Here is a 9,257-nt window from a genome sequence, read left to right as displayed (position 1 = left end):
TCTGCAAATATCTACTCTCATCTATTTACCTCCCCTACGTTAGGAAGTTTTCAATAAAGACTTGTTCAAATATTAGGCCAAGTCAAAGTTGTTAGAGTTTGTTTCGGTTCAAGTTAGCTAGTTCAAGTCTCGGGTTTCAGTTATTGTAAGCTTATATAAGCAATCTTTCACGTTCAATAAAGGTATCAGTTTGATTGCAATACACAAAACTCTGAGCTAAGTTTACATTTGGTATCAGAGCAAACAAAGTGATCAAAAGAAAGATGAGTGAGGATAAGACGCTTATGAAGATTCCACACTTCGATGGTCACTATGATCATTGGAGCGAGATGATAGAAAATCTGTTGAGAGCCAAGGGTCTGTGGAGCATGGTGGCTGAAGGCTACTCCGAGCCAGCAGAAGGTGTTGAGGTTACTGCTGCTCCAAGGAAAGAACTGGAGAATCTCAAGATGAAGGATCATCAAGTGAAACATTATTTGTTTCATACGATTGATCAGATCGTGTTTGAGCAGATCTTGGATCGTCGAACATTCAAATTGATTTGGGACTCAATGAAGAAGAAGTTCGGAGGCAATGAAAGGGTGAAACGGTTTGAACACATTGAGAAGCGAGTTTGAAGTCTTGGCAATGAAACCAGACGAGAAGATTGATGCTTATTTTGGACGAGTGATGACAGTCTCCAACAAGATGAGAAGCAATGGTTAGGACATGCCAGACTCAAAGATAGTAGAGAAGATTCTCAGGACGCTGACGGATCAGTTCACGTACGTGGTAATTTCTATTGAAGAATCTAAGGACACAAGAAACATGTCCATTGATGAGCTGCAAAGCTCTCTTGTGGTTCATGAGCAAAAGTTTAAGAGATTCACATATGAAGAGGAGGATCAAGCACTCAACGTCAGAGGCAGAGGCAGAGGTTCCTACCTAGGAAGAGGCAGAGGTTCCTACCTAGGAAGAGGCAGGTGACGTGGACGTGTCTTCAACAAAGCAGTGGTTGAGTGCTACAAGTGTCACAACTTAGGGAACTATCAATATGAATGCACAAACCAGAAGCAAGAAGCTCACTACGCAAAGATGGAGGAAGAAGAGGTATTGCTCATGGCTTATGTTGAGTTACAAAGAGCAAATAGAAGTGATGTGTGGTTTGTGGACTCTGAATGTTCAAACCACATGTGTGGAAATCGAAGTATGTTCACTAGCTTGGACACCTCCTTCACTCACACTGTCAAGCTAGGGAACAACCACAAGTTGGAAGTATGTGGAAAGGGAGCGGTCAAGATTATACTGAAAGGTATAAGCTATGTCATCACAGACGTGTATCATGTTCCTGAGGTAAGGAACAATCTGTTGAGTGTTGGCCAACTCCAAGAGAAGGGGTTAGATGTGTTGTTCAAAGGTGGATATCAAAAGGTGTGTTGCATATTTCACCCTACAAGAGGAAAGATTACTGAGTCGGTCATGAGTGCAAACCGTATGTATGTCATGTTCACAGAGACATGTGTCAAGATGGAGGAAGAGGAGAAGTGTCTGCAAGTAGACAGCCCAAGTAAAGCTGAGATGTGGCACCAGCGCTATGTCCACCAGAGTTACAAGAATCTGCACACTCTACACATCAAAGAGATGGTCACGGGTCTGCCACAAGTAGAAGATATGAAGAAAACTTGTGAAGCTTGCATGAAAGGGAAACAACATCGTGTGCCATTTCCTAAGAAAATCTCATGGAGAGAAACTGAGAAGCTTCAACTCATCCACTCCAACCTGTGTGGCCCAATCTCTCCATCATCCAACACGCAAAAGAGGTATCTCATAACCTTCATAGACGATTTCTCAAGGAGAACATGGATCTTCTTTTCGGTTGAGAAGTCAGAAGCATTTTAGTGGTTCAAAATGTTTAAATCATTGGTTGAGAAGCACAGTGGGATGTTCATCAAATGCTTAAGGACAGACAGAGGAGGAGAGTACAATTCCACTGAGTTCAAAGACTACTGCAAGGAACATGGAATCAAAAGGCAACTGACTACTGCCTACACTCCCCAGCAGAACGGGGTGGCTGAGCGCTAGAACCGGTCTATCATGAACACGGTGAGAACCATACTGACTGAGAAGGGAGTTCCAAAAGTGTTCTGGCCAGAAGCAGTGCAATGGGCCAATCATGTTCTCAACCGATCACCTACAGTTGCCATCAAAGACATGACGCCTGAAGAAGCTTGGAGTGACAGAAAACCAGATGTGGAGCACTTCAAAATCTTTGGTTGCATTGGTCATGTTCACGTCCCTGACCAAAGACGCACGAAGCTTGATGACAAGAGTATCAAATGTGTTATGCTTGGTTTCAGTTGTGAATCTAAAGCTTACAGTATGTATGATCCAGTGGAGATGAAGATTCACACCAGCAGATGTAGTATTCGAAGAAACTGAGCAGTGGAATTGGGAAGTCAACTGCCCTGGAGAACGAGCAGGAGAACTCGAATGGGAAAATGATGGAGGTGAGACAGAGGAACCTGAGGGAGAAGCCGTGGAAGAACATGAAGAAAAAGAGGGTCATGAAAATGCTTAAGCAACAAAAGAGAGAGGAAGAAGAATCAGAAACCCACCAGCATGGACGGCTGATAACGTTTCAGGAGATGATCTCTCTGATGGGGAGGATGAAGTAAACATGGCAAATGTTGATCTTGAGAACTTGGCCTTTATGATCATTTCAGATCCTACCAGCTTTCAACAAGCAGCAAATCAGTCGAACTGGAGACAAGCCATGGATGCAGAAAACAAATCCATTGAGAAGAATCAAACGTGGACCTTGTCTTCACTTCCTGATGATGCAAAGGCGATTGGAGTGAAATGGTTGTACAAAACCAAACTCAACGAGCTAGGAGAGGTGGATAAATACAAAGCAAGACTTGTGGTGAAAGGATATGCTCAAGAGTATGGAGTGGACTACACCGAAGTATTCGCCCCTGTAGCTCGGATGGACACAATGAAGATGATCCTTGCCTTAGCTGCACAGAAGGGATGGGGAGTCTTTCAGCTAGATGTAAAGTCCGCTTTCTTACATGGAGAGCTGGAGGAAGATGTCTTTGTGGAGCAACCTCAAGGATATGAGGTAAAAGGCAAAGAAAACATGGTGTATAAACTCCACAAAGCTCTTTACGGCCTGAAACAAGCACCAAGAGCTTGGTTCAGCCGTATAGAGACTTACTTCATCAATGAAGAGTTCGCGAGCAGTCCCAGTGAGCAGACACTGTTTATCAAGAGAAGGGAAGGTAAGGTATTGATTGTAAGTGTCTACGTTGATGATTTATTGTTCACTGGGAATGATGATAAAATGCTAGAAGAGTTCAAGTGTTATGAAAAAGGAGTTTGATATGACTGATTTGGGAAAGATGAGGTACTTTCTACGAATCGAAGTGATGCAGAGAGATGATGGGATCTTCATTTTCCAAAAGAAGTATGCAGCTGAAATTATTGAGCGCTTTGGAATGAAAGACTACAATCCGGTGAGCAATCCTTTACTTAGTGGACAGAAGATTGGGCGAGATGAAGATGGAGAGAAGGTTGACTCAACCTTATATAAACAAATGGTGGGAAGCTTGATGTACCTCACTGCAACATGTCCAAATTTAATGTTTGTAGTAAGCCTCATCAGTCGATTCATGGCATCTGGTACGAGAGAAGGGGAAAGAGCAATCTCATATCATACACAGATAGTGGCTACGCAGGTGACATAGATGACAGCAGAAGCACCTCAGGATATGTTTTTATGCTAAGCGGAGGAGCTGTGGCGTGGGCATCAAGAAAACAACCTATTGTTACTCTTTCAACAACAGAGGCGGAATATGTTGCAGCTGCAACATGCGCATGTCAAGCTGTGTGGATGAAGCGTATATTAGAGGAAGTTGGCTTGGAGTAAGGAGGAGAAATAGTGTTACTATGTGACAACACTTCTACGATCAAGCTATCAAAGAATGCTGTCATGCATGGAAGATCAAAGCACATACGGGTACGTTATCATTTTCTGAGGGAACTTACGAAGGAGGGCATTGTCAAGCTAGACTATTGCAGTACTGAGGAACAACTTGCTGATATCATGACAAAGCCACTTAAGCTAGCCGCATTCCAGAAGATCAGGGCGGCATTTGGCATGAGGATTATGAACTGAATCTTTTGCTTGCAAAAGAGTTTAGTCCAAGGGAGGGTTTGTTACGAAGTTTTTAATAAAGACTTGTTCAAATATTAGGCCAAGTCAAAGTTGTTAGAGTTTGTTTCGGTTCAAGTTAGCTAGTTCCTTAAGTCTCGGGTTTCAGTTATTGTAAGCTTATATAAGCACTCTTTCACGTTCAATAAAGGTATCAGTTTGATTGCAATACACAAAACTCTGAGCTAAGTTTACACCCTATCTATTGTTCAACGTATTTCTATTGTTCAAAGTATTTCTTTTAATTCGCCAATAATTGTTATTCACTTTAAATCCAGTAACTATATCGGCCTTTCCCTTTCGTTCATGTCAATCTATAAATAGAAGAGGGTTGAAAGCAGGATGGATCTTCAGTGCCACTCCACAAACTCCGTACCCAACCTCTAACCCTCTCTTTCCCACCTCTTCCGGCGTCGCGATACCGTCCCGGAATCCACTGCTCTGTTTCGGCTGGAGAGACCACAAAACGATCTCTGGAGAATGTCCCTGACATATATCATGGGGGCTGCGAGATAGATTCAGTCAAGAACGCCACTTCTCTTAAGAGATGGCTCTCCGATTCAAGCCTCCCGCCGCAGAAAAGGGCTATCGACAGAGTCGACATCGGAGAGAGAGGAGTCGTCGCATCTCGGAACCTAAGAAAAGGAGAGAAGCTTCTCTTTGTTCCTCCTTCTCACGTCATCAGTGCTAATTCTGTAAGTTCAAAAGCGTTGAACTTTTATCTAAACTTGCAATAAAGTCATGAGCTTTAGATTCCTTTCCTCGGGACTTTTCTTGTCAGGAGCACAAGAGCGTGATACAGAGACAACAATCTCTACCAATAGTAGAAAAGAAACCAAAATTTTCAGAGCAGCTGATTGTACAAAACCAGAAACATCTTGCTTCTGATCAGCAGTCTCCCCAATTAGAAGAAGTACAAGAACTATCATCTTCCAAGCCTCCTGATACAAAAGTGGAGTGAGAGGCACAATAGATGAAACCTAAAACTTCAAGTAGCTGTAGATCCTGCAAAGAGTTATGTTGGGCGCTTACTGACAACCCTATACAGGTACAAATTCTGGTTTGTACAGAGTCAGGGTCCTCACTCAATGTGGCATTAAACATCATCAAGTGGGTTTATCTATACATTTTGCTGAGATGATGTATAACTTAACATTGGATTGGTCTAACCAAAGTAAATTATAAACTCTCAGATTGAGTCTGCAGATTTGCTTGAAGGCAGAGGATGATAAATGGAGAAAGAAGGTGGATAGATAGATTGATGATGGTTCTTTTTAACATCTTTTGATTACAAGAGAGAAAGGTTTATCGTATGTAAATAACCACTGCGTCATAGAGAGGTCACTTTCTTCGGTTCTTCCCATCTTTAAGATTAGAGGTTACTTTGTATAGAAGTCTGCTTTTCCAACAACTTCTGTTTTTGCTTCCTCATCTTGGAGCATATATATTATCTACCCTTTTTTTCTTTTCTGTTTGTACCCTTATAATTTCTAATCTTGTGGGTTTAAATTAGTTTAATTTGAATGTATTATTGTTTTGACCAAAAAAAAAGAATGTATTATTGTTTTTTCATTGTGGTTATAACCACAAAAAGATCATATGCTTCCCAATCCCCACGCAAAATATTAGGAAAATAATCTAAAACGCCCCGGTTAGAAAAAAACTATTCTAACTACTCCACTCTTTTTTTCACTACCCCACCCATTTCCCCATTCCTCAATTACCCTTTTTTAATAATATTTTTTAAGTTATCTGCGGACCCCACACATCATGGCCGCGGACCCCTCCCCAATTTTTCATAAAATTGAAGTATTAAATTTAAATCTAAATTTACATGTGGTCCCCATTTTTAGAAGTTCACTCTCCTTCTGACATGTGTTCAATTATTTAATAAATAATATAATGAATAATATAACTAAAACTTTTAGAAATAAAAATAAATTCCATTTATTTTAACACAATATTTTTGTAAAAAGTAAAATAACAAAATAAAATATTTTAAAAATATTTTCATAAAAAATAAATACAAAAATAGATTTAATAAAATACATATATAAACGAGATTTTCAAAAACAAAATTTATCTCTTTCATATAAAAGAGATCAAATTTAAAATAAGATATTTTATATATTAATCAACCATTAATTTCAAAAATATTTGTATATTTTAAAATATTTTTAAAATACAAATATAATAAATATGTATTTAAATAATATTTTAATCAAAAATTAATTTTAAAAATAATTTTTAAAAATATTTATAAAACTTTTGTTATATAAAAATATTTCATAAAACAAAAATTTAATAAAAATATGTTTTTCAATTATATTTTAATGAAAAATTAGTTACAAAATAAATTTAATAAAATACTTCTATAAATGATTTTTGTTTAAACTAAATTTTATCTGTTTTATATAAAAATTATCAAATTTAAAATAAATTATTTCATATTTAATCAACAATTAATTTCAGAAATATCTATAAATATTATTACAATAATATTTCAAAAATACATATTTAAAGAAAATTATGTATATTTCCCTAAATTTAACATTGTTTTGAGGAAAAAAACATTAAAATGCTGTTAGACGATACTTTGGGTTGTGTAACAAGTTCTTGGTCGTTTAAAAACACCTAAACTGATGAAAAACAAAATTTTAGGTGTATTAGTATAAAACAAATACAAAAATTATTTTTAAAGACGATTTTGTATATTTATGCTTATTTGCACTCTTTTGAAGCAAAATAATACACTACAGTGGTGGGAATAACACCCTCGTGATGAGTTAAAAATGTTAAATCGATGAAAATTAAAATTCTAGGAATTACTGGAATTACTAGTACTACTAAATGAACTACTAGGTACTATTGTGAACTATCTTAAACTACTTTAAAATACTTTGAATTACTATGTATTATGCTTGTTTATAAGAATCTTAATTTTTGTCTTATTGTTTATTTTTTGAAGATGTATATCATATATTACGTGATAATATGTCCATATAAGTGTTTATTTGTCAAATTAGACTAAAATACTCTTAATTTCTCAAGTTGATAGAAAACTTCTCATTTCCATAGAAAACATCTTTATACTTCCATACTGATGTTTTGATGGGAATGTCATAATGAGATGAATAACAGAAAATTCATATTTTTGGAACTTTTTTCTGGCAATGTGTTATATACAATCTAAAACTGTCTAAATACATTGGTATAACTAATAAATTTGTTTTTTTTAATGTTGTATTACTAAAAAAATGCTCTATTTTGCAAAAATATTACTATGAAAAAGGAAATATTACTACTACCTTGAATACTACTAAGTATAAATATTGAAACATGTATTATCTTTTTTTCAACACGTTTTAGACATTTTTTTTATTGAAAATTTTTATCACGTTTTAGACAAAAAAAAATTGTCTACTTAATAATACCTATCGAACCTAATAGTTCAATAATACTATGGACGACTTCTTGATTTTTTTTCTCTCCCAATGTATTACATACAATAAATTAAAATAAATTATTTATATAAATTATTTTTTTTAAACTAATATTGTTTATTCCTTTCAGGTATTTGTTTGGCTTAATAATACTTCATAAACCTAGTATTATTTTAATAATTTTAATTTGTACCTAAGAAATCCAATAATCCAATTTTTTTGTACATAGTAATACGTCCTAGTATTCAATTCAATTAGTCCAAACCTGTTTCAATCTCGTAAAACTTTATAAAACCAAAATATTAAATTTTACACATGCAAAATACAAATAAAAAGCATAAGAAAACTGCCATTGCCCACAAAATCATTCTGTATCACATCCCCTCCAAACTACTTATGCACAGAGTTTCCACCTACACACTGTAACATACAAGCCAAGGAACATGATTAATAATTGAATACAGAAAATATCCAAATCCAAATGAGCCACCAAGACATACGCTAACCACCAAAGCCTTCACATATAAAATCCAGAGATTATTAAAAAGTAGATGCGGTGATGAGTGAGTAACTAAATGCTATGAAAGTAAGTAATACCTTCAGCTAATGTATCTAAAGCAAGATCAGAAGAAATTCTTTCAAGGGGTCCATTAACAACTCTGTAACAGGAAGAAAGAATAAAATCAACAGAAGTCGTCCATAGTAATATTGTAGAAAGATTACCCCTATTAATGACTTGTGTTGGTTTCTTTTTTCTTACAGAATTTTGTGGCCACAAGGACGTGTGGGAGAGAGCAGAACATTGAGAATTTGTTGTTTCCGCTTCATTGTTCATGTCAATATCCAGTAAAAGACCTGAGTTACCTACGACATCAACCATTGGAGAATAATCTTTCGATGATGTTCTCTTGTACAAACAAACTCTCCATCATCTCCAATACAATTCGTCTCCTCGCTAGTTGAATATATAGTAACAACACACTCGTCGCAACCCGGTAAAGCCTCTTTGATCCTCATGTTTATTAGTACATATAATGATTAACATAAGATAATGACTAGATTAAATATATGAAGTCATTATCTTGTATAGATTCGGTCTTATCATTAGACTCCAGAGTTGTATATATACAGATCTCATAATATCAATACAAGCATCCTTTTAACAATACTTCTATATGGTATCACACTACAAGAAAACAGCGACATACTAAGGAAAAAAATCGTCGGTATGTCGTCGGAATAACGTTATTCCGAAGACATACCGACGAAACAAGTCCTCGGAAATAATTCCTCGGAAATTCATTTTTCCTCGGAAATCCCTCGGAATTTTCCAACGGAATTCCGAGGAAACTCCGAGGACCACCAGTTCGTCGGAAAGCTCCTCGGAATATACCGAGGGAGATTCCGAGGAAATGAACCCTCGGAAAATTCCGAGGAACAAGTCCCTCGGTATATTCCGAGGAATGACTCCCTCGGTATATTCCGAGGGTTCATTTTCTCGGAATTTGAACCCTCGGAATATACCGAGGAACAACTCCCTCGGTATATACCGAGGAATGACTCCCTCGGTATATACCGAAGAATGAGTCCCTCGGTATATTCCGAGGAACATGTCCCTCGGT

Source organism: Brassica oleracea, chromosome C7 (genome assembly GCF_000695525.1).
Source record: "Brassica oleracea var. oleracea cultivar TO1000 chromosome C7, BOL, whole genome shotgun sequence".
Classification (NCBI taxonomy): domain Eukaryota; kingdom Viridiplantae; phylum Streptophyta; class Magnoliopsida; order Brassicales; family Brassicaceae; genus Brassica; species Brassica oleracea.
Note: the sequence above shows the minus strand (reverse complement) of the source record.